The sequence below is a fragment of the Phascolarctos cinereus genome, unplaced genomic scaffold, assembly GCF_003287225.1.
Source record: "Phascolarctos cinereus isolate Bilbo 61053 unplaced genomic scaffold, phaCin_HiC Scaffold_4;HRSCAF=312, whole genome shotgun sequence".
Taxonomy (NCBI): domain Eukaryota; kingdom Metazoa; phylum Chordata; class Mammalia; order Diprotodontia; family Phascolarctidae; genus Phascolarctos; species Phascolarctos cinereus.
Window position 1 is genome coordinate 601,769,902 of NW_027555847.1, and position 25,349 is coordinate 601,795,250.

Genomic DNA, 25,349 nt, shown 5'->3' on the forward strand with positions numbered 1-25,349 from the left:
TTGCTCGTTAAAGTCTTACATGTTCTTTAGAGTTCAAATACTATTTCTTCTAGGATTTCTCCTCTCCTGATCTTTCCAGCCAATAACAACCACCTCCCTCAGATGTCCTATTGTTTGGGCTGTGTGCCCCACTTAGTGTGTTATATTGTGTTTTACAGCTATTTTGTTTATGGCTCATTTGCTCTACCAAACCATAAGTTCCTTAAGAACAAGGACCATGTGTTACCTAAACTTTATTTATTACTCACAACCTAACAGTGTTTCACACACAGTATGCAGATAAATGCATGTATTGTTATTGTAGTCTATTACTCTTTCATATCCAGAAAAGATAAAGCAAATTCCTGATACAAAAAGGTCAACATTATTACCTTCACCCAGGTATTTCTTCATTCAACACATCTCCCAGATTCCTATCCAGCTATCCTTTCCCTTGCCAACTTAGTTACCATCAGAAATTTCCCTTTATACATCTGTTTGCTTATTAAATTGCCCATCTCTAGCATATCCACAGGTGAGCGCCACTCTCTACTCCATTATCTAGACCTCCTGCATAATCTAACGATCAACAGGTCCGATCACTGAAGAAGGGAGCCCCAGAAATGATCTTTCAAAAGCCCTACTGCATTATTACTTTAGAGCAGATTTACATATTTAATTCATGTCAGTGGATATATTATCTTATTTCCTTGTTTTTAAAAGACAGGTTGTATAAAAAATACCACCCTACTTCATTTTTACTCTCATTTCAAGCAATATCTTTGCCCTTATTGCTTACTACTGGGCTTCTATTGAATGCTGAAGTATATTTACCTAGTGAAGAACTCTCCAAATGGAAGGCACTGAAGTGGGGGAAGCTATGGAGGAATGGTCTAAATTTCCAAGCATATGTCTCTTTATTAATTTATTTGAAATATTCTCATCGCCCAAGTACTAATCCCTGGACATGCAGGCAAAACACAAAGTTTTAAATTAAATCCAGTAGCTAAAGTTATTTCTAAAGAAAAAAAATAGCTAGGGAGAGAATGTGAGATCAAAGTAATAAGTATAATAACATTCCCATAAGGATACTTTTTAGAACAGAAAGACAGGAAAAGAAAGATGCAAGACAATGACTCTTCATAGAAAATTTCACTTCTGGAAATGTAGACATTTAAGTATATAAAATGATAACTCTATTTGAATTTCAATGAAGTCACAACATTACCCCATAGTGTATGAACAGCAGGGGATTCTATTATTATTGATAAGCTGTTTATATAACAGGAAACTTAAGGATGTGGTAGAGCCAGCTCCAACCAGCTTGCCAGAATTGATTGTTAAATTATCAGGGTGAGCATTTAAACCTCAGAAATTAGCAAATGTTATCAATCAGGGCTTGAATTACTAACTTTTTGATCATTTTAAGAAATCGATGGAGAAAATGTTAATAATGTATATTGAACTGAAAAATGTGTCATGTCTACATTTTTTTCTGAGGAGAGCTGGTTGTTAAACGTTTATCAGCACACCATTTGGACACAGGCCTTGGATCAGGAATTCTGGTGAAGAAGTGCCCACTACAAATGTAGGTCAGAACTTTCCTTACAACTTATGGTCTTAGAACAGGTTTTTTTTGTGTGTGTGTGTGTGTGTGTGTGTGTGTGTGTGTGTGGGACCACTTTGGCAATTTAGAAGATACTTTTGACCTTTTCTTAAAATAATAATCTTTAAAAAATTAATAATTTAAGGCAACTGCAAATTCTGGTTACAAATGAGTAGATGGATTTTTTTCCTTCCAAGTTCAAAGATCTCCCAGAAATCTATCCAAAACCCTTAGCCACTGGGTTAAGAATCCCTGTTGTGAGGTGTTACCTAGGGTCACACAGTTGATACTTAAACCAAGGTCTTCCTGGCTCTGAGCACTGCTCTTTATCAAACCCTCTGTGCTGTCTCTATACTGTCTACATATTTAGTGAATTATTTTTATAACAGTCATGAATCATCCAAGTTTATAATTACCTGGAACAAAACTTTCTGTCTAGGTATCAAATCCAGGTAAAATAACAGTGAAGCACAAGTATATTCCTCTCTGTAATTGAGACAAAACTAAGATGATTCCTGACCTAAATGGCATTAAATGGTGGCTAATTAGCAGAGCGGCAACTCTGCTCAGTGTTCCTAAAGACTTTTCATGTATATTTAGCTACCTCCACTATCTCTAGTTACTTAGTCCATACATCCAATATCCTGTTACATGTGGTGATGTAAAAATGCTCTTTAAATCAGAGTGGAATCCATGAAATTATATGCCATTAAAACGAATACCTTAGTAAAAATGCTTCTCCTCCACACCCTACATTTTTGCATACCCTTTTCCAGTCAGTGTAGACGTGGCTTAAATGAAAGATGATGTGTTATGAGATAAAAACCACACATTTACTCCAGAGCAAAACAGTTGGCTTAACGACAGACAACAGAAAGAAGCTGCCAAAATTCTGCTATACACACAATTGGATGTGACCAAGCAGGCCTCCAAAAACAAGAATCATGGTATTTGACCCTTTCAACATATTCTTCCTAATTAAGAAAAAAAAATATTTATGAGCAGTATAGGGCCAGCTTTTTTTTTCTCCACTAGTTTTATAAAATTCAGAAAAAATATATATAAGGGGGGGATACAACAGGTGATTCTACATTCTTATTGTTTTTGATTCTTTAGTCATGTGGAATGAAAATCAAGCCACCTCTTTTCTTTCATGCATGAAATCTAAAAGAGGCAACATGGCATTGTCATTACATAGCCAGCCTGAGTCACGAAGACCTGAGTTCAAATCCTGATTATGATACATAGTACTTGTATGATCTTGAGCAAATCACTTTACCTCTCTGTGGCCCAAAAAAACCCTTTTAATATTATAAATTGTAGAGCAGATGCTGCCTGTATTGGTATATGGAGTGTCCTCATGGGAGTCTCTATGACACTGAAATAAGAGGCATGGTCAAAATAGAAGGAAGCAAAAATGATGAGTATAGAGAACAATTTTCAGGAAGAATTTCCCAATAATGAGTTTGTAGAAGTAAAGATTTAGAGCTGGAAAGAACCTTGAAGACATTCTAATCCAACTCCCTCATTTGCAGATGGGGAAACTGAGGAGAAGAGACTGTCCAAAGGCAAGATAGAGACTGGTAAGATTTGAACCAAAATCCTCTGTCTCCAAATCCAGTGCTCATTCCACTAAATATACTCTCCTAAGCTACTATGAATACGATACATTCTTTTCAAATACGTGTATTTATCCTTTGGATAATATTTTTTTCTTTCTCTAAAACAATTAGCACCAAAATCCATTTCCCCCTATGATCTCTATCTCTACATTACGGATTGTCACATGGCTCAGATATTCACTTCTCTCTTGTACTCAGGGGGCAAAACTCTCTTTCCTTATCTGAGTTAGGGGGAGTTGTACATATGACAAATTATGGGTTGGCCCTCACTCTTTCAAACAGTAGACAGATGCTCAAATATCTGAACTCCAATGTCCTAGGCACTGACAAGTCAAGCAGATTTTTGCTTTAGCTCTGAGAACTCCCTCTGCTGCCATATGGAACTAGTTTATATTTCTCACAATTATTTAAAGAAAATACAAAGTGACCTCATGCTTCTCCCTCCAGGGCCTAGTAGCAATGACTGACTCTGACAGGGCTTGGTGACATGGTCACTTAGAGATCTCTCTGTTTAGGAACATCTCTGTTCTCCTTGTGTCACAAACAGAGTGTGCCAGGCCCAAACAAGTGTAGAACACATAGCACTTTTCAAAACTGCAATTAAACAATCAAATTTTGTACGCAAAGAAGGAATGAGAAAATGCACCTTTGTCCCTACACTGGAGACATGGGGGATTATAGGTACAGAAGCTTTAATAGACTGTCAGATTCAGCCAATGTGTTGGCTAGTTTAGCTGATTTGCTTTCTGGCTACCTCCCACTTTTTTTTTTTTTTTTTCATTACAAGGGATGATTCACTGAGACAGGGGAAGGATTTATTCAGGCATGAAAATAATGTAAAAAAGATGTGAATAAAAATTTTAAAATATTGTAAGTGGAAATTTGAAATGAAAATTTAAAAAAATAATTTCTCCTGAATGTATCCAAGGTGTGGGTGCATGTGTGTGTGTGTGTGTGTGTGTGTGTGTGTGTGTGTGTGTGTGTGTGTGTTAAGTGGGGCAAAAGCACCATTGTTTGTATTACACTAAACTGTAGTTTTTTTATTATTAGATTTTCTCTATTTCTAGGCAGAATACCATTGATTGGTTTGGTATCCTGGAGATTCTTACAGACCAAGTCAAGCTTTGAAAGAAAGTTACTAGTCTAGTTCTGGACATCCATGGTTTTTAGCCAGTTTTAAATGCGGTCAAGGAAAACCACTTTTTTTTTTTGGAAAATGTACCTGTTTCAACTTTCATAATTATCTTAAGGACTTCCTATGCTGAGTCAAAATTTTGAGTGGATAATTTCAAGCATGAAGTCCGAATAAGGCCTCAGACACTTACTAGTTGTGTGACTCTCTGGTCAAGTCACTCAACCCTGTTTGTCTTAGTTCCTCATCTGTAAAATGAACTGGAAAAGGAAATGTCAAACCACGCCAGTATCTTTGCCAAGAAAACCTTAAATAGGTCACAGAGTCAGACACGATCAAAATGAGTAAACAAAAACAACAATTTCAAACAGAAGTCTTAGCTTCTAGGATATCTTGTTCATTATATATGTTACCAAGGAGAAAAGAAATTCACACTTCTAGTTACATCATTAACTACTTATGAAGCAAGATAATTTTCTTTGGACAGGGATGAACAAATAAACCATAATCCTTACATTACTTAAAACTGTCCTTATTATAGTGGCTACAACCCTTTTGAATTATTTATAGTTAAGAACTGGGGACAAAGATGATCAATATAGAGAGTCTGATAAAGTATTCAAACATAATGAAATGATCATTTTTCTAGTTAACTGTTATTTATTAAAGAACAAGTTAATTAATCTTCTCAAAAAGTAATGCTCTGCATTATGAGTAATAAAAAGGATGGTATATTATCTTTGCAATGTATTATGAGTAATAAAAAATGAATGGCACATCTCTGCCTTGTAGAAATTTAAAATCTTGTTGGAAAGATGAGCTATTATAGCTTACATTTATATAACATGTGGCAGTTTTCAGTATGAAATACATGAATGTGCAACAGATCTGTGATTTCATCAGCACACAGTGTGTTAATTCCCTACCCCAAAGCAGATCAAAGCCTACTTATGACTCCATAGGTAAGTCCTAGTAAGTGACCTGAAACATTTAAAGACAAAGTGACTTGGCTAATTTAAATACCTAGTAAGAATCGGGGTAAGATATGAACCTAGGTTTTCTTAAATCCGAATTCAACATTCTATGTCATGAGACAAATGGAGATAATGGAAGGCAGTAGACTTCCATAATTATGAAATCGCAGTGTCTTAGACTTGGAAGAGAACTCAGAGGCCAACTCTGACCTGAAGAAGAATTCTCAGTCTAGAACAAACCTGCCCCAAGCTCATTTAGCCACTGCTTCAAGTCTCCTAGAGACAATGAACTCACTATTTTTCCAAAGTTGCCCTCTTTACTGGTGGATAACTCTGTTAGGAAGATTTTCCTTATATTGGGTCAAGTAACCTATATCCAAACTTCCACCCATGAAATTAGGTCCAATGTGATTGAAAACAAAAACCTTCAGTCACCTAGATCTTACATATCTTCTGAAAGATGTCTCATAATAAATCTCATTAAGAGATTCTATAAGTTATAATCTTTCCCATTAGTAGTTGAAGTCAAAATCTACCACTGCTAGAGGTATGGATGTCTTTTAGATGAGTCTCCAGATTTTATATACCCGATAAACTCTTTATGACCCTATTTGGGATTTTTTTGGCAAAGATACTGGAGTGGTTTGCCATTTCCCTCTACAGCTCATTGTACAGATAAGGAAACTGAGGTAAACAGGGTTAAATAACTTGCCCAGGTTCACATAGCTAGTAAGTGTCCAATGTTGGATTTGAACTCAGGTCTTTCTGACTCTAGGCCTGGTGCTCTATCCACTGCCCCATTATAGAGCACAGCAAGAGTCATTTCTCCAGGTATAATCTACAATTACAAGGATAAATTCATTATCTTTGAGTCATTTTTTATAAGTGAAGAAGGTAGGTTTTTCCCAACATAAAAAAGCAAAACATGACTTTACCACACAATAGTGTCCATATGTTTGGCAAGGTGTGTACCCCAACACAGAAAAAATGTCTTGGTGTGGAGAGACTAAGTGAGGGGAATAATATGACTTATGGCCCTTTTTGACCATAAGGGAGATAACTGAGCCCTGTTTAATCATTTTATGTCTTAATGAAATTACCAAAAGTAACCAGAATAACCACTTAAGCAGAAAGGGTTCAATGATCAAAGTCACACAGGTAAGTGACTGAGGATTTTCACTCAGGTCCTCTCTCTCCAAATGTAGTACATTTTCATTATACTATGTTGATTGTTCCCATAGAAACACTGCTTAATCCAAAGGTTTTCGAAAATCATGATGAAGCTCCTAACAAAAGTTTTAGTCCTGAAATGGTCTAGCAATCTAACAGATTAAATTTAAAAAATACGAAATATATCATTTGGGCTAAATAACATTTCTATTAGTTCCTCTCAAAACAATTTCTCAATTAAAAAAAAACTTCATTTTTTCACCAGATATAAAAAGGATCCATTATTAAAAGATGCTAACATTGTCTGAAATAATTTATGTAAAGAGATGGTTTGCATTTATAAATTCTTGAACACAAATAATCAGATTATGTTTTACAATTAAAATCTAATTTTGAAATGTGTTCAATGTCAATTGCCTCATAGTCCCCCAAACTATATTGTAGTACATTGATAATGGGTCTGGAATGAGTTGTAATTTCCAGAAGACAAAGATTTAAAGAAAAAACTTAAGTAATAACACATTAAGATAAATATTTGGGAGTCTACATGAGACTATTAAGATTTATTATGGGACCCATGTCAAGAGATGCGTGCTTTCTGTTGGGAAATTCCCACTGGAAATGGTCTGGCCATTTTTGGAATCACATTTCAAAAGTTATTTCTTCATTATCACAGGAAGAAGGATTTGGTTTAAGACACCAGATCTTTAGATTATAATAGCTTTAGCTGAAAGTTCTTCTATGTAGTTGAGTGTCTATGTTTATAAGACAAGTTGCATGCATCTTGATTGCCTATAGGAGATGAGATGACAGTGACTCATCTGTGTGAGGTGGCTCTCAGTTTATTTGCAGTGGACTGCCAATGTGATGAAAAGGGAGGGAGAAATGGCCTTTTGATGTATGATGCAACTGATGGAATTATTACAAAGTGCTTGATTGTACATGTGAGACAGATCATTTTGTGCCAGTTGTGTGCGTGACATAGATGAGAAAACTATATGTGGGCAGTCTAAAGTAATTCACGGAGAGGACAAAAAAGAATTAGCAGTGTTAAATTTGTACAGCCAAGAATCAAGGGGATGACAGAGATCCTTAGATATCTAAGTAATACTAACACTGAACAGACTTAGGTAAGTAGATCTGTTTTATACAGCAGAGTACCAGGAGGAAAAATAGGATAATTTTTTTAAAGTCAGTCAAGTTCTTTTATTTTTGGAAACCCATGAAATACCCCCAGAACCAGGATCCTCAGTCTTATGAGACTCCCTTCTGCATTTGCAGAAATGGTGGTATAAAATGAGCAAGAGGGCACTAAGACTCAAATAGTTTGTCTTGGTCTAGATTGTGGTCCAGCTTCTGTGAAGCAAATTCCAGCCACCAATGTATACCGTAATAATAGCATTTATAATTTTTTTTAATATAAATTTATTTATTTTTAGTTTTCAACATTCCCTTCCACAGGTTTTTGAGTTCCAAATTTTCACCCCATCTCCCCCCTCCCCCCATCCCCAGATGTCATGCATTCTGAATATCCCTGCCCCTACTCTGTCCTCTCTTCTATCTCTCTCCCCTTCTCTTATCCCCTTCCTCTTCTATTTTCCTGTAGGGCAGGATAGACTTCTGTACCCCATTTCCTATATTTATTCCCCAATAGCATATGAAAACTTTATTTTTAAACATGTTTTTCAAACTTTAGGTTTCAAATTTTCTCTCTTCCTCCTTCCCCACCCACCTTCATTGAAAAGGCAAGCAACTCAATATAAGTTGTACATGTGCAGTTATGCAAAACACTTCTTTAGTAGACATGTTGTGAAAAACTAACTCTATTTCCCTTAATCCTATCCTGCCCTCCCATTTATTCTATTCTTTCTTTTGATCCTGTCTCTCCTCAGAAGTATTTACTTCTGATTAACCCCTTTTCCCAATCTGCCCTCCTCTCTATTATCCCCTTGCTCTCTTGTCCCCTTTCCCCCCCTATTTTCCTGTAGGGTAAGACAGATTTCCATACCCAATTGAGTGTTTATGTTATTCCCTCCTTAAGCCAAATCCCATGAGAATAAGATTCACTCATTCCTTCTCACCTTCCCCTGTTTCCCCTTCCACTGTAAGAGACTTTTCTGTTAGGTTTTTTTTGTGAGATAATTTACCCCATTCTACCTCTCCCTTTCTTCTTCTCCAAATATAATCCTCTCTCATCCCTTAATTTTATTCTCCAGATATGACCCCTTAATCTTCAGCTCACCCTGTGCCCCCTATCTATCTATCTACATACACATACATATAATTTTTTTCCTCCAACTACCCTAATACTGACAAAGGTCTCATGAGTTACAAATATCATCTTTCCATGCAGGAACGTAAACAGTTCAATCTTAATAAGTCTCTTATGATTTCTCTTTCCTGTTTACCTCTTCATGTTCCACTTGAGTCCTGTATTTGAAAGTCAAATTTTCTATTCAGCTCTGGTCTTTTCATCAGGAATGCTTGAAAGACCTCTATTTCACTGAATGACCATTTTTCCCCCTGAAGGATTATACTCAGTTTTGCTGGGGTAGGTGATTCTTGGTTGTAATCCTATGTCCTTTGCCCTCCAGAATATTATATTCCATGCCCTGTGGTCCTTTAATGTAGAAGCTGCTAAATCTTGTGTTATCCTGATTGTGTTTCCACAGTACTTGAATTGTTTCCTTCTGGCAGCTTGTAATATTTTCTCCTTGACCTGGGAACTCTGGAATTTGGCTACAATATTCCTAGGAGTTTTCCTTTGGGGATCTCTTTCAGGAGGAGATCTGTGGATTCTTTCAATTTCTATTTTGCCCTCTGGTTCTATTGAATTTATAATTTTAAAACTTGTGAAGTGTTTTACAAGTTTTATTTAATTTGATCCTTACAACAACCCTGAGAAGTCGGTACTGTTACTATCCTCATTCTATAGATGAGGAAAGTGAGGAAAACAGAGGTAAGTGACTTGCTCATGCTAACAAGTTTCTAAGGCAGGAATTGACTTTAGGTCCAGCATTCTGTCCACTGTGCCATCTAAAAGCTTTAGCAACCACTGTTCTGCAATTATAATCTTGGAGGTGACTGGGGGCATTGAAAAGTTAATGACTTATTTAGGTTCAGAGATGGACCTTGAGCCCAGGAATGTTGACTCAAAGCTGGCTTTCTTTCCACTATATCATGTTTTCTCATACATAAGACTAATCTTCAAAAATGAATTTAATTGTTGCTACTCCCATTGTGTGATTTTTGTAGAGTGCTCAGTGAATTGGCACACCACCAGAAGAACTTACATTTTCTCTATAATGAAATCCTAAGAGTTCTTAACTGTGGGAAGCATAATAATGAAGTTTGTTGGACCAAGGCAATAAGGAACAACAGAAAACTAGAGTCAAATAGAAAGGGTTAATCATTTTTGAAGGGAAGTGTCCAGTGGATTGTCTCAAATCTGTTGTTGTTTCTCTTATATTCATTTTCATCAATAACCCAACTAAAGGGATGAATGTCATGTTTATCGAATTTGTAGATAACATTAAGCTGGGAAGGCTAGCTAACATGTTGAATGATAGATCTGAGATCCCAAACTATCTCAATAGAAGAGAACACTTAGCAGAATCTAATAACATAAAATTCAATAAGAAAAAAAGGCAAAGCACTTGAATTTTAAAAGAACGCCTTTCAAATACAGCATGAAAAAATGTGTCTGGACTACAGCACACACAAAAATCAGACATGCTAGTGGACTGCAACTCAGCACAAGTCAGTACGTACTAGGCCGAGGTAGTCAAAAAGCAGCCTCAGGCTTCATTAACACAAACATAGGGTCTGGGATGGGGGGGGGAGCCTGCGGCCTCAAGGCCGCATGTGGCCTTCTCGGTCCTCGGGTACACCCTTTTGACTGAGTCTAAGTTTTACAGGACAAATTCTTTTATTAAGGGGTTTGTTCTGTGAAGGTTGGATTAAATCAAAGGGCTGCACTTGCGGACCTAGAGGGCCACACGTGGTTTCGAGGCAGCAGGCAGCAGGTTCCCTATCCCTGATCTAGGATAAGGAGGTGAAAGGCCCTTCTTGCTCTGCCTTGGTCATACCACCTTTCGCAAGTTGAATTCCATTTTTGGATCTGGATTTTAGAAAAGTTATTTGGGAGACTTCAGCTTATCATTACCAGAATCAGTCCTCCATTTCAATTGCAAGTGATTTCTAAATCATGCCTCTTTCCCACTCTTCATCTTCCTCATCCACCTCCCTCTGGAAAACCTGGATTCTGCTCCCTTCCCACTGAATCCTAGGCTCAGATAGAAGAGCTTTGCCTTTATCTTGCCCACAGCCAGGATGCCATGCCACTTCTCAGCCATTTTCAATTCTATGCTAGCATGCACATACTCTGCTCTCTAGTTCCCTTTAGGTTCTGTCTTTTCCTATTAAAATGCAAGCATCTTCCTTGTATTTGTATTCCCCATGTTTAGCTGAGTACCCAGTACATAAAACTATTTTCATTTGTTCAGTATGGAGCATATGGAATAGTAGAAAAAGTATTGGTTTGAAGTCAGAGGTTGTTTTTGTCCAGTCATTTCAATGACATCCAATTCTGTGATTCCATTGGAGGTTTTCTTGGCAAAGATACTGAAGTGGTTTACCATTTCCTTCTCCCACTCATTTTACATAAAGAAACTGAGGCAAACAGGGTTAAGCGACTTGCCCATGGTCACAACGCTAGTCTGAGGCCAAATTTAAGTTCAGGATGATGAGTCTTCCTGATTATAAACCCGATGCTTTATAAAGTGTGTCACCTAGCTGCCCTTGAAGTCAGGTGATTGTGTTCTAATCCTTATTTTGTCATTGACCAACTGTGTGTGTCTTCATCTATAAAAATCAAAGGTTTGGATTAAATGATCAGTTCGCAAGGTGAGATTTAAGGACTTTGAGACCCTTCCATTTTAATACATTCTTTGTCTAATAAAATACTCCTCCCTTTTTCAACTTCATACCTATCTGAGGCTGGATTTTCTTCATATACTTTAATCTAAAAGACATATAGCAATGGATTGGATACAAAGGCAGGCATGGGAATCTATCTTCTATTAAGCCAGAGATTTGCAAAATGATGTGAAACAGTGCCACTCTCATTAAGTGTTTGTTTTGTTTTGGAAAATATGGTTATTTTTAATAATATATATTATTATTTATTTCATAATATATATTAACATGTAATGGGTTTGTCATTGTTATTTTAAATTTACATTTTAAAAATTATTGGTTTTTATTTCTAATATAGTGAACAGTTATAGAAACAACCCACATAAACAAAAGCTCTTTGGGGGTCCTCAACAATTTTTTAATGTAAAGAGGTCCTGAGACCAAAATGTTTGTGAACCCTCAGACTAGATAATCTTTAAATTTCCTCTGCTCTAATTCTATGTTCTTATTTGTTTTGTGGGCTACTAATGCTTTGATTTGGATATGTTGCTCCCATTAATGCATATGGATATTTGAAATTATGTTTGTAAGAGTTAAGAAAACTGGCTGTTCATATAATAGAAACAAAAGGTGTTGCAGAGGAGTACCTCAGTATGAATAATAAAAGAAAAGCAGTGAATCTAGAGATGATACCTCCATTTCAAGATATATCATCCTTCCAAAAAAAAAGTAATTTTAAGCAGTATTTTTTTAAATAAATATTTCTCATCACATAGTACATTTCCCTATATTCAAGTTTTGACATGTTCAACTCCCTTTAATAAGTCTCTCTCTGTTGACTTGCAAACCCAAATATGTTGATGAATTAAACAAAAATAAGTTTATCCACCAAGCAGGTTTTCTCAAGCTCTCTTGACACTGGGAATATTGTTGCAAGTGACCCAAGTTTCAAAACCCCTGTGAAACACAGGCTCCAGTGTTTCTCAACTTGACATGAAATTTGCACAATACACACAAACTAGTTATAAATTCTGCCTCCAAAGAAAATAGAGAATCCCCATACTGTTATCTCTGGGTGCAACAGCTTAGCTGATGGACTTGCACTGAGAGAGTATGCTATACTCTGCCCTGAAAACATTTTAATGGTATCTATGTCAATAACATAATTGTTCCAAAGGTCTCAGAATTAGACACTACAGTGACACATTGTTTCTAGTTCAAAATAAAATAAACACTCTTTGCAGGATTCCTTCAGTTTTCTAAGAATACACAGGGAAAATAATAAGGGCCAAAATGAATGATGTGGTACCAAGATCCCTTTAAAAAAATACCAACAGGCTCTTAAACATATTTCAACTCCCTTGGCGTCATCTGTGGCTGATAAAAAGTCAACTTTGAATGAGCAGTTCACTGATAGTCACCCATTTATGGTCCAGTCTCTCAACAGAAGCTGAAACAGCTAAGCCAAATGGTCATCTTAACTCCTTTATAGGTTACTCCTTCAAAATGAAGGTTTTATCCTTGGAAAGTTATTAGTGAGAATGGTGACTTCTTCCCAGTGAATAGTCTCATGATATGTGTTTTCTTTCTTTCCTTTTTTTTTAACTTAAAAATCAGGCATGATATTTTTACATCCACTTCTTTTGAAAGAAAACAATGCAAATGGAGATGGTGAGCATGTTGTTGAAAAATATTGAGGCACAAATGGGAGGTGTTAAATAAGGGTGAGATATTTTCTTCCATAAGAATATAGGTTTTAATGAGCCATGGAAAGTTCATTTGCAAATACTGTCTAACACTTAATGGCATCGAGAATTTGAGAGGGGAATGGAAGGTGGTTTTCTTTTAAAATTGAAGAGATTTATACTATATAGCATGGTGGTGAGAGATTCAGAAACAGTCTAGGTCCTTAGACACTCTCTCTCTTAAAATTAACATGCATCACTTTGTATATACCTTTATTTCTTTGTCTATATCCTATATCCCTTTGGTAGAATATAATAAGGTTTTTGAGGGCAATGATTGTTTCATTTTTTTGTCTTTGTATTCACAGCATGAAAAATTGGTTATGGATGAATAAAAAGATATGGACACTGATTATAATACTTTCATATAAAAGGTAAAAACATATCAATCATCATAATGATGAAACTAAACAAGCCTTAAAAAAAGCCTTAGCAATTTCTTGATGTCCTTGCCAAGCAAAGAGATATAGCAGCCAAAAGCAACAAAGGTTTAGAATATAAACTCATTTACAAAAATCTTTCAGAGAAGGAAGAAAGGAGATTATGAGCAGTATCACTTTGTAAAACAGAAATGTGGTTATTTATAAGACTTTCCCAATCTCCCTTATTATGTATTCTCCCTATGGATTATTGTCTGTCTATCTATCTATCTATCTATCTATCTATCTATCTATCTATCTATCTATCTGTCTGTCTGTCTGTCTGTCTGTCTGTCTGTCTGTCTGTCTATCTATCTATCTATCTATCTATCTATCTATCTACATATTTTGTTTCTTTGTAGTTGTTTATGTATTATCTCCCTAAATTTCTTGAGGTATGGGGTCATCTTTTACCTTTTTTTCCATATCCCTAGTGAATATCAAAGTGCTTGGCACATAGTAGGTATTTAATAAGTGCCAACTGATTGACTAATTAATTGAAGAGTAAAGCCAGATAGAAACAACACATCTAAGCAAAACCACTGTGAGGGTATTTTAGCATGAAACTTAAAGGAGGACAACAAGGAGAAAACGAAAAAAGATCTGAATAGATATTTAAGACACTTTTCACCATTACGGAGAGTGGAGTCACCACATTTGGACATGAAAGTGCTAAATGTACTTACAAAGGGGATATGCACACACGTTAAAGAAAATAAAGACAAGAAAAACAGCTGAACGAGCCCAAATATACATAAAGAACATAATGGTGAGGGCAATGAGGGATTAATTCACAGGTTTTTGAAGGAAGGCAAAATACCAGAAGATGAGGGATAAAATCTCACACTTTACCAATACAAAAAAAAAGTAACAGAGACAATTATAAGAAACAACCAAACTTTATACCTATTTCTTATCATTCTCTCTCTCTGCGTCTCTCTCTCTCTCTCTCTCTCTCTCTCTCTCTCTCTCTCTCTCTCTCTCTCATGAAAATAATCACAAGGAAGAGGCAAGATTTTACGAATGAAGATCTAAGCAGACCAAGTACACCAGTGAGTTTCCTAATTATGACAGTCAGGAGACATATTTAATGAATATATTCCTTGAATATTCATGCGATTTATACAATTACCTAAAAGATACAGAGAATGCAATGTCCTACTATGCTAACTATTAAAAAAGGAAGATTTGATTTAGTAGAACAAAATGCTACTTCAATGGCTCTATTCAACAATCTCCAAAGTATCTCCAATAATACACCAACATTATGCAAAATTTCTTGAAAGATGTTAAAATATAATAACCTTGTTCAAGCACCTTCTGATGGTAAATATCTAGTGATGCAAAACAGAGAGACTCCAGCTCTTCTTAGACGTTCACCACCGCCATGGAGGAGGTTCGCTATAGAGCCTATATTATAAAAGGATTCCTAGGGATAGTGAATAACTCTGGATGGTTTTTTGGAAGATGATAGTGTGTTTGGTTGCATCGAAACAGAACTGGAGTACTCTTAGGCCATATCCAGTTAGTTAGCCAACAACCATTTATTAAGCACCAGTCATGTACCAGGTACTACACTAAGTACTGAGGATGTAAAGAAAAGCAAAAAAAAAAAATCCTGTTCTCAAGGGGCTCACAATCTAACAAGGCAGACAACATGCAAATAACAAGGTATTAACAAGATAGAGGATAAACTGGACATAAAAGCAATAGAGGGAAGGCACTAACATTAAAGTAGAATTTAGGAAAGGCTTTTTTTACCAAGAAGGTGAAATTTACCTAAGACTTGAAGAAAGTCAAGAGGTAGAGATAAGGATGGAACGAATTTCATGCATGGGGAGAGGTGCAGGGGTAGCAAGAACTGAGAGACAAAAGGTCTTATGTGGGGAACAGCAAGGACGTCAATGTCAATAGATCACAGAGGATTGGGAGGAGGGGGTGAAAAAAGTTTAAGAAGACTTTAAAAGTGGAGAAGGAGCAAGTATGAACGGATGTGAAGACCAAAGGATTTTATATTTTGATTCTGCAGGTGATAGCCGGTGAAGTTTGTTGAAAAGCAAAGTGGTATGATAAGACCTGGGTTTTAGGAAAATTAATTGGACAGCTGAAGAAAGGATAGACTGAAGTGGGGAGAGACTTCAGATAGGGGCACAAACCAGCAGACTATCATAATAATGAGATGATGAGGGCACGAGGGTGGTGCTAATGTCATAGGAAAAAAGGGGATGATATGAAGATAAAATCAACAGGACTTAGCAACAGATTGTGTATTGGGGGAGAGGGTTGAGAAAGAGTGAAGAGCTGAGGATAATACCTAACTTGAGAGTCTGGGTGATTGGGATGCCCGTGATACCATTAAGAGTTTAACTTAACCAAACAGGAAAGAGAAAGCATAAGGGACTTACTAAGGTTGAACTGTTTACATTCCTACATGGAAAGATGATATTTGTAACTCATGAGACCTTTGTCAGTATTAGGATAGTTGGAGGGAAAAATTATATGGATATAGATATAGATATAGATAGATAGATAAAGGGCACAGGGTGAGTTGAAGATGAAGGGGTGATATCTGAAATATAAAATTAAGGGGTGAGAGGATTATACTGGGAGAAGGAGAAAGAGAGAGGCAGAACGGGGCAAATTATCACATAAAACAGACAAGAAAAAACTTTTACAGTGGAGAGGGAGTGGGGGAAGGTGAGAGGGAATGAGTGAATCTTATTCTCATTGGATTTGGCTTAAGGAGGGAATAACATACATACTCAGTTGGGTATGGAAATCTATCTTACCCTACAGGAAAATAGGGGGTAGAAGTGGGGTATGATAGAAGGGAGAGCAGATTGGGGGAGGGGTAATCAGAAGCAAACACTTCTGAGGAGGGACAAGGTTAAAAAAGAGAATAGAAAAAACGGGGGTGGCATAGGATGAAGGGAAATTTAATTAGTTTTTCACAACATAACTATCATGGAAGTGTTTTACATGACTAAATATATATATATATATATATATATATATATATATAAACTTGTATTGCCTTCTCAATGACGGTGAGTGGGGAGGGAGAAAGGGAGAAAATTTGGAATCTAAAGTTTTAAAAACAAATGTTAAAAATTGTTTTCACATGTAACTGGGAAATAAGATATAGAGATAATGGGGTATAGAAATCTATCCTGCCCTATAGGAAAATAGTAGGGGAAAGGGATAAAAGAAGGGGGGTGATAGAAGGGAGGACAGATTAGGGGAAGGGGTATTCAGAATGCATGCTGTCTTGGGGTGGGGGTAGGGGCAAGATGGGGAGAAAATTTGGAGCTCTAAAATCTTGTGGAAGTGAATGTTGAAAACTAAAAATAATTTTTTTTTAAAAAAAAAGTTTGGCTTAACCTATCACAAGAAAAACTTAGTGGGCAAAAATAACTTGTTTAGATTGATACTTGTAGTTAGATGGATAATCTAGGTAAATTGTCTATCCATCCATCCATCCTTCCATCTATCTATCCATCTGTCTGTCTGTCTGTCTATCCACCTATCTCTTCACTTCTTATCAGCTGCTTTGCTTTGTTTGGGCACCACAACCATCCTGTCTCCTCCAGGATAAGTACATCACCTGAAATCACATCACCACAGAGATTGATTTGGCTTTGATACTCAACACCTTCTCAGTACTATCAGTCTTCTCTTTCCCCCTCATTGGAGGACTGGAGGGCAGAGCAATAAATTCCTCCTGAAACCTCCCATTAGAGACACCTCAGAATTTTGCCAATAATACTTTTAGTCAGCTGTTTTGCTTGGTTTTGACTCCATGAATATCATGTCCCACACTGGGTATCCTCTGGCCTTCAGATACTATCCTCTTTCAAATTCCTTTTGCATATTTTCCTCCACTGGATTATAAGCTCTTTGAGGGCAGGCACTGCTTTTCTTTGTCTCATTTGTAGCCTCAGTATTTAACAAAGTGCTTAACACATGGAGTTACTGCTGTTATTCAGTCATTTTAGTCATGCCTGACTCTTTGTGACTCCACTTGAGATTTTCTTGGCAAAAATAGTGGAGTGGTTTGCCATTTCCTTCTCCTGCTCATTTTGCAGAAGAGGAAACAGAATCAAATGGGGTTAAGTGACTTGCCCAGGGTCACAGAGCTGGTAAGTATATGAGGCCACATTTGAACTCAGGTCTTTCTGATGACAGGCTTGCCACTCTATCCACTGTGCCACCTACCTTCCCATCACAAAGTGCATAGTGGGGGATTACTGGATGTTTATCAACAATTGAATCTCTCTCTCTCTCTCTCTCTCTCTCTCTCTCTGTGTCTCTTTGTTTCTCTGTCTCTTTGTCTCTGTGTCTCTGTCTGTCTCTGTCTCTGTCTCTCTCTCTTTCTCTCTCCCCACCTCTTAAAGCAAATGCCATATTGGGTCTCCCTCCTAAAGCTGGCCTTGGAAATTACATTGACATCCTCTGGCTTCACTATATTGTGGAATGTTAGAAGAGTCACACTCATTAATGTAGCAAAGCAGCTAAGGGGATCAGGAATTTCAATCTCTGAAGACTAGACAGGGGTGCTTCGCTGGACTAAAAAGCACCGCTTTTCACTAGTTTTAGGAAATTGAACCCTCTAAATTGTCACTAATTCAGCAAATTCCTGCAGCACTTAAGAACAATGAGTGGGATACCCATATTGTCCAGCAGGGAAAAGAGAGTCTATGAAACCCATTCTCAACTAAGAGCTAACAGGTTATTCAAGGCCATCAAGCTTTTTTTTTTCCATTTCTGCTCCTAAAGAAATTTACTAATCCCCAGGGATATATTATGTTGATTGCTACAGATATGTTTGGTAATACTTATTAGAATTTCTATGGACACAATATAAATGCTGCCTATGTTCTTTTTTTTTCAATGTATTGATCAATTTTACCAATTTTTTATGTTCTATTTTTCTTAGAAATTGTTTGTTACTAAGGATAGTCTTCTGAGAGGAGGAGGGTGAAGACTAAAGGGGAAACTGAGGCAATGAAAAAAGACCTCAATAACATTGATTAAAAAAAAGAAATTTTTTTGGAAAGTACAAAATGTTTCTGTCTCTATCACCATCCATTCTTCTGAAGGCTTAGGGAAAGAGTATCTCCTCAGTGCAGCTTCCATATTTTTTTTTTGGCTCCTGGAAATTTTATTATACTCAAGTGGCTTAAAACTTACTTTTTTTTTTGCTAATGAAAACATTTTTTAGCAAGTCACAGGAATTAACAATAACTGGATCAAAATTCAAGTAAGTAAAAATAATCTCCCTTAAGCTGGAAGTATTAGTTGACAATAACCCAAACTCCTTACGGTCCTCAGGAGACTTATGCTAGAAAATCTCAGGAGAACAGAAATAGCCATGAAAGTCTCCAATCACATACTTTTTTTTCATCCTGATCAAGCCAGGAGCTTAGAAAAAACTGCTTTTCTTACATCATCTCTACACATCTGCTACTGGTTCCAGCCAGAACCATGCGGCCCAGAGGGTCAGAAAAATGAAAAGTATTATAGTGAATGATATGAAATAAACTCTCTCAAGCACACAAAAAGGTGTACCTCTATTTTAGGTGGAGAGGGGGGTGGGGATTCCAGTCAAAAACCACTGGTTTGCCTAATCCTGAGTGGAAACACACAATAGAATTTTAAATAACAAAATCATGGGATGTTCAAGCTAGAAGAGATCCCAATTCATTTAGACCAACCCCTTCATATTTCAGATGAGGAAACTGAGGCCAAAAGAAGTTAATTCATTTGTTCAAGGTCAGAAAGCAAGTTAGTGGGAAAGTCAACACTGGTTCTCAGGGTCTCCTGATTGCTAGTGGAGCTCACTGCAATTTCCACTATAACATGGTGCTTCATAATACTCTGTCATGTGGATCCTAGATAGTTAATCCCCAAATTGTTTCCAGCCTTTCCCAGACCATGAACTTGTGTTTCATAAATTCTGTTTCTGTCTTCTAGAGTAAAGTTTTTCCTAATCAATGTTGTAAAGTAGCCAGATTTCTACCTAGCCTCATTATTCACCATCTAGAGTCAACAAAAACAGGGTTAAAGGTTTTTGAGGCAAATGTTTAGAAACACTTGTCCCTTGTAAACTACTCATATCATCATCTCCAAAAGTCATTTGATTTTAAGAAGATACTCCAGATTTGTATGAATCTATAGTACATAGCAAAGTCGCTTCAATGCAAATCCAATTAATATGGGCATTTCGAACAGGTGCTAGGCTGATATTTACAGATCAAGGAATCACTCACAGTTTCGAGTTGGAAGTAATCATCCAGACGATCTGACCTAACTTTCTCATTTTAAAGATAAGGAAACTGAGCTGCATGGACAATGAATGACTTGTCTAAAGTCACACAATAAATAATAGGGTTCAAATCTGAATTCAGATAGCCTAAGTTCAATCGAGGTGTGCTGGCAAATGTTTAACACCTGCCTCTCTGAAAAAATGTCCTTATAACACTTTTTAAAATTGAATCTATATTATCAACATTTCCCCCCATCACTTTCTAAATCCAGACAATTTAAGAAACAATAAATCAAGCCTCTGTAGCATTTGCTGATTTCCAAGGTGTAAATGTTCACATTGAAAGTTAACCATTAGTTTGAGCTGGTTCCAGTATATCACAGCTCCAGGGCTCTTTTCAGTATAATTGAAGTGAATCTATGTTTACTTTTACTACCTGTGAAGAATTCAGCAAAACACACACAAAAAACCTATCAATTAGAGTTCATCCAAATTAGACGATGGTTTTGAATGAATGGCGGAGACAAAATCTATCTTATTTTGGTAAAGGCACATTAAGGTTTTAGATATTCACTACTTTAATATAAAAATGGGGCAATGGCATAAATATCAAAAATAAGGGTGAAACAAAGAACATATCTTTAGTTTTCTATTTCAGTTAATGACATTTTATAAAAGAGATTCCACAAAGGGTAAAGGGGAGGGAAGCACAAAAGGAGAGAAACATGTTAGATTTGAGTTTATAAATGTATAACATGAGAATGGAAACTCAGAATTTAATTATATTTGTTTTCCTTGGTATAATGTAATGGGTTTATTGTTGGGTTTAGAGTTAGGAAGACTTGGGTTTGAATCCTGCCTCTGACACTCTTCTTATGTGATTCTGCAAGTCATTTAAGCTCTCTGAGCCTCAGTTTTCTCATTTGTAAAACAGAGGTAATAATAACACATTCTTCACAGGGTTATTGTGAAAATTAAATAATAGATATAATGTACTTCATATCACCTTAGGGGAAATATATATATATATATTTCTTAAATGTTAATGAAAGAAACTACACAATCTTCATGTATTCTAACCCCTCATCAATTTAATCCCGAAATGATGCTTATGCTTAAATAACCAGATACCACCTACTTAGCCTTGCTGACAGGAGAGTGCTCAGAGACAAAAGCTTTATGAACCATATCTGGTATAGGGGAAGAGAAGCAGGTTTCAGAGATAGGAGGTTAGTCCTAATTCTGAAACAAAGTAGATATAAAACTGAGGCAGGAGAGTGTAGTTGAAAAATGACTAATTTCAAAGTGAGAGGACTTAAGTTAAAATCTTGAACCCCTTGTTTATTAACTATTTCACCTCAGGAAAGTCTCAACCTCTGTGGGCTTGAATTCCATCCTGGGTAAAGTGGAGGAATGGGTGGCTAGACTAGAATGATTTCTTTGCTCCCTTCTTGCTCTAAAATATATGTGTGAGCTTGGTCAAGTGTTTCCTTTAACCTTCCTACTCCTGCATTTCCTCATGAGTGAAGTAACTGAGAAGAAAAGAAAGCTAGGTGGGAAATAATCAAGGGGACAAGCTAAGATCAACAGCCAGGAATATGGGGGCTGGACCAGAAGTCTAGTCTTTTTTGAAGGATCATAAGTTTTACATAATGCCTGACAGAAGCAAAATCAAAATCAGAACCATGTCAAAGCCTGAGGGGGCTAGTGATGAAGGAAGTTCAGACTCAGGCTGGAACAGTTGGGTAAGAAGCAGGCAACAAAATTGTTGGGCTTGACAAAGAGTTCCATTACATTGCCACACCTGAATGTTCTGTAAGTACATGTGTTGTCAGATATGTGTCTAACCTTGCCCTGTAGCTGCCTCAATATTACTTTCTGCTTCTCCCCATTCACTGATATGAATGGGCATTGTTGGTTCTAAGCAGTTGAGAGATGCATAGACATAAGTGGCAATCAAATAGGTAAAGACATAGCACGCATTTATAGGTTCAGCTGTCGGAGGAGGTGTTATCTTTTCTCCATCCTACACTTGAGGGGAATGAAATTTACTTTACAAGAAATCATATGAATGCTTAATGTGTAATACATCTCCTTCAGAGTAGTTTGGTTAAATAAGAAGCCTCCATACATTTTAAGAATGATTGCATTAAAAAAAATTTAAAAAATAACCTAACCAATGAAAATAGAATCTTATTGAATTGTTTAGAATTCTATTGTATAGAATTATGTAAAATACCTAATTTTAATTCAAATGGCCAATTAATTAAAAACAGATTAATATGCAGTTATCCCTTCTACATCATGGGGTTCCGGAGCACAGTGCCTCTGCAATCTGGAAAATCTGAGTAAAATTGTTTGGCCCTCCCTTCAGACCAGAAAAGAAGTTTGAATTATTATGGTATTGAAAGATAAAATATGTTGATATTATACAATATTATACCTGTATTTTATGCATTTCTGAGTTTCTAAAATTTTTTTTCTGCGTCGTCTACTGGCCTTCATGTCTCATCTGCTGCTTCCACAGAATTGCCCCAAAATTCCCATTTAATTTCTTATGCTGATGCATAATATATCAAAACCACAATGTGGAAAGTAATGATGTGGAAGGGATAACTGTATTGTCGGTTAACTAAAAGCATCCTAGACTGGATAGAGAAATATATGTATTTTATAATAAAGTATGTGGGTGCTTAAACTTATCCAACTGGGCCCACAAAAGCTCATATTTGATGCAAATTAGTATGTTTTTTTTTAATTTGGGAAAAGCCTTGAAAAAAAATTAAATGTTCAATATTTGCTAGTCCTGTTGTTAGACTTCCTCAAATTAGCTGAGTTTTATCAGGCTTTTAGTTTCAAATTTACATTCAAAACACTGACTCATGAGTGTGTTTTACACTACATCTTTTAAACTGCGGAGCATTTTATTTTTGCTCTTGTAAAATTCTCTGTAAAATTGGTCTTCTTAGGAAATTTCCTTATGCTCAAAAGAATTTTGTACATTTCTCATTCTTAGTTGCTCTTCTCTTCTCTTCTCTTCTCTTCTCTTCTCTTCTCTTCTCTTCTTCTCTTCTCTTCTCTTCTCTTCTCTTCTCTTCTCTTCTCTTCTCTTCTCTTCTCTTCTCTTCTCTTCTCTTCTCTTCTCTTTTCTTCTCTTCTCTCCTTTCCTCTCCTCTCATTCTTCTCTCTCTTTTACCATTAAGTACATAAGAAAAGAGCCTCCCCCACTCCATGAGGTCATCTGCTCCTTGGATCTATTCCCCCTTTCAGGCTATAATCTTCTGTTGTGATGACATCATCATGAATTGTTATGAAAATGATAATTTTGTCCTCCAAAAGCCCAATCCCATAAGTAATGCATTAAAACAAAATGGGAGCTGTGCCTATGAAAAAAGATGCATTCATAGCCCCTAAAGAGTAGTATGGCTTCAAAAGCCAAATAAGCGCCAGAAACAAATGAACCATGAAGTTATGTCTACATTGGCTAAAAAAAAAGTATTATAAGATTTTAGCTGTACTTTGCAAGCTGTTATTCTGTTTTCCTTGAATCAATGAGTAAACCCTTTGTAGTATGTGAAAACTATATTCCCATAATGACTGAGTAGAGTTTACAGTAAGGGCTCTGCAGCTTTATCTAAAGGCTAGCACCAAAAGGGACTTAAGTGGACATCCAATCCAATTCTTTCACTGAGATCCTGAGAGCTGAGATAATGTGGCTAAGGAAGGAATCACCCAGTCTGTTAATAACAGAGCCATAACTAAGCCTGAGCAACCCTGACATCTAGCTCCATGCAATTTCCACCACACCATGCTGCCTCCTTAAAACTGAGATTCATTACGTTTTTGGAAGGGAAAGGGAAATGCTGAAAATAGACACTCAATGGTCAGTGACAGTTTGTGAACTATTTAATTAAGGAGAATTCCCTAATCTCCATTCTGCTAACAAAGTACAATGTTTATAAAACAAACTCTGTGGAATATATTGTTCAGACAGTGCTTGCATACGATATTTTGAAAAAGTTGTCTAAGGATCAGTCATTCAATGAGCACTTATTAAGCACTTACTATGTGCCAGGCAGTGTGCTTAAGCACCAGGATACAAAGAAAAGCAAGAGATCATCCCTTTTATCAAGGACCTCATCGTCAAATAGGAGATCATGGTTTAGAGTTGGAAGGGATCTTAGAGGTAATCTAGTCTGCTCTTCTCATTTTACAGATGAGAAAATTTAGGACTAGAGAGTTTAAGTGACTAGCTCAAGGTTACAAAGGTAGCAAGTGGCAGAGCTGAGATTTGAATCCAGGTCCTTTGATTCCAAATACAGAATTCTTTCAACTGTTACAATTCTTTGACAATATATTAACCTACGTTTCAAAATTAACTGTTTCTCTCCTCTTCCCACCATTTGGAAATTTTTTATTTTATAGTCAGATAAGTGGAATGAAGGCAGCTAGGTGACACAGTGGATAGAATGCTGGCCTGGATTCAGAAAGATCTGAGTTCAAACACAGCCTCAACACTTAACTAGCTCGTTTGCCTCCTTATCTATAAAATGTGCCAGAGAAGGAAATGGCAAAGCACTCCATTATCTTTGCCAAGAAAACTCCAAACGGGTTCAGACAGAGTCAGACATGACTGAAACAACAGAACAACAAGTGGATCAATGGAGTTCAAACCCAGATTCTGACACTAGCTGTGTGTTCTTGGGTAAGTCAACTAATCTCTGTCTGCCTCAGTTTCTAATTCTGTAAAATGGGGACAAAAATTCCACCTCTCTCACAGGATTGTTGCAAGGATAAAATTAATTATTTTTTGTAAAGCATTTTGCAAACTTTAAAGTACTATGTATATACAGTATACATATATATGTGTATGTGTGTGTGTGTGTGTGTGTGTGTGTGTATATATATATTTATTATTTAGACATTCTACTTCTATTGGTTTGATTTAGTTTTTAGAGTTTTTATGCAAATTTTCTTAAGCTGTATAGAGGCTTCCATTTTAACAAAACAAATCTGAAATGTCTTTCCTCATTTCCTGCCCATCAAGACTACAATTTATAGGAGAAAGAAATAGCTCAAAAGGGATGAAGACAGTTTTTTTTTGTTAAAAAAAGTACTTTCTTTCAGATCACTGAGTATTAATGATTACTTTGCTTGTTATTTTTCCAAACAAGGACTAACCAGATCTTTTGAATATTATACTTGATATAGTCACAATCTGATCTAGAATTCACCTTGTCATAATTACTGTCATTATTGTAGGAATTTAGGGAGATTTCTTTAGGAATTTCTATTTTGCTTTGTGGTTTGCATCACTTCATAATTTCAGTTATTCATCTCAGGGCATATTTTTGAAATTTCTTATTTTTCATCAATTTTTAGTTTTCCCAAAGTAATACTACCCCCCCCCCAAAAAAAAAAGTTAGGCATCTATTTTGCTAGCTATTGTGAGAAATACGGGGAAAAAATGAAAGACCCCCCCTCCTTGTCCTTATGGGGATTAAATTCTTCTTAGGAGAA

The 25,349-nt window shown here is 36.4% G+C and overlaps 1 protein-coding gene across 1 annotated transcript in view; it reads right to left on the bottom strand.

The window, feature by feature from the left end:
* ANGPT1 (angiopoietin 1) overlaps positions 1 to 25,349 on the bottom strand; it is a 327,917-nt gene that overhangs the window by 39,377 nt on the left and 263,191 nt on the right.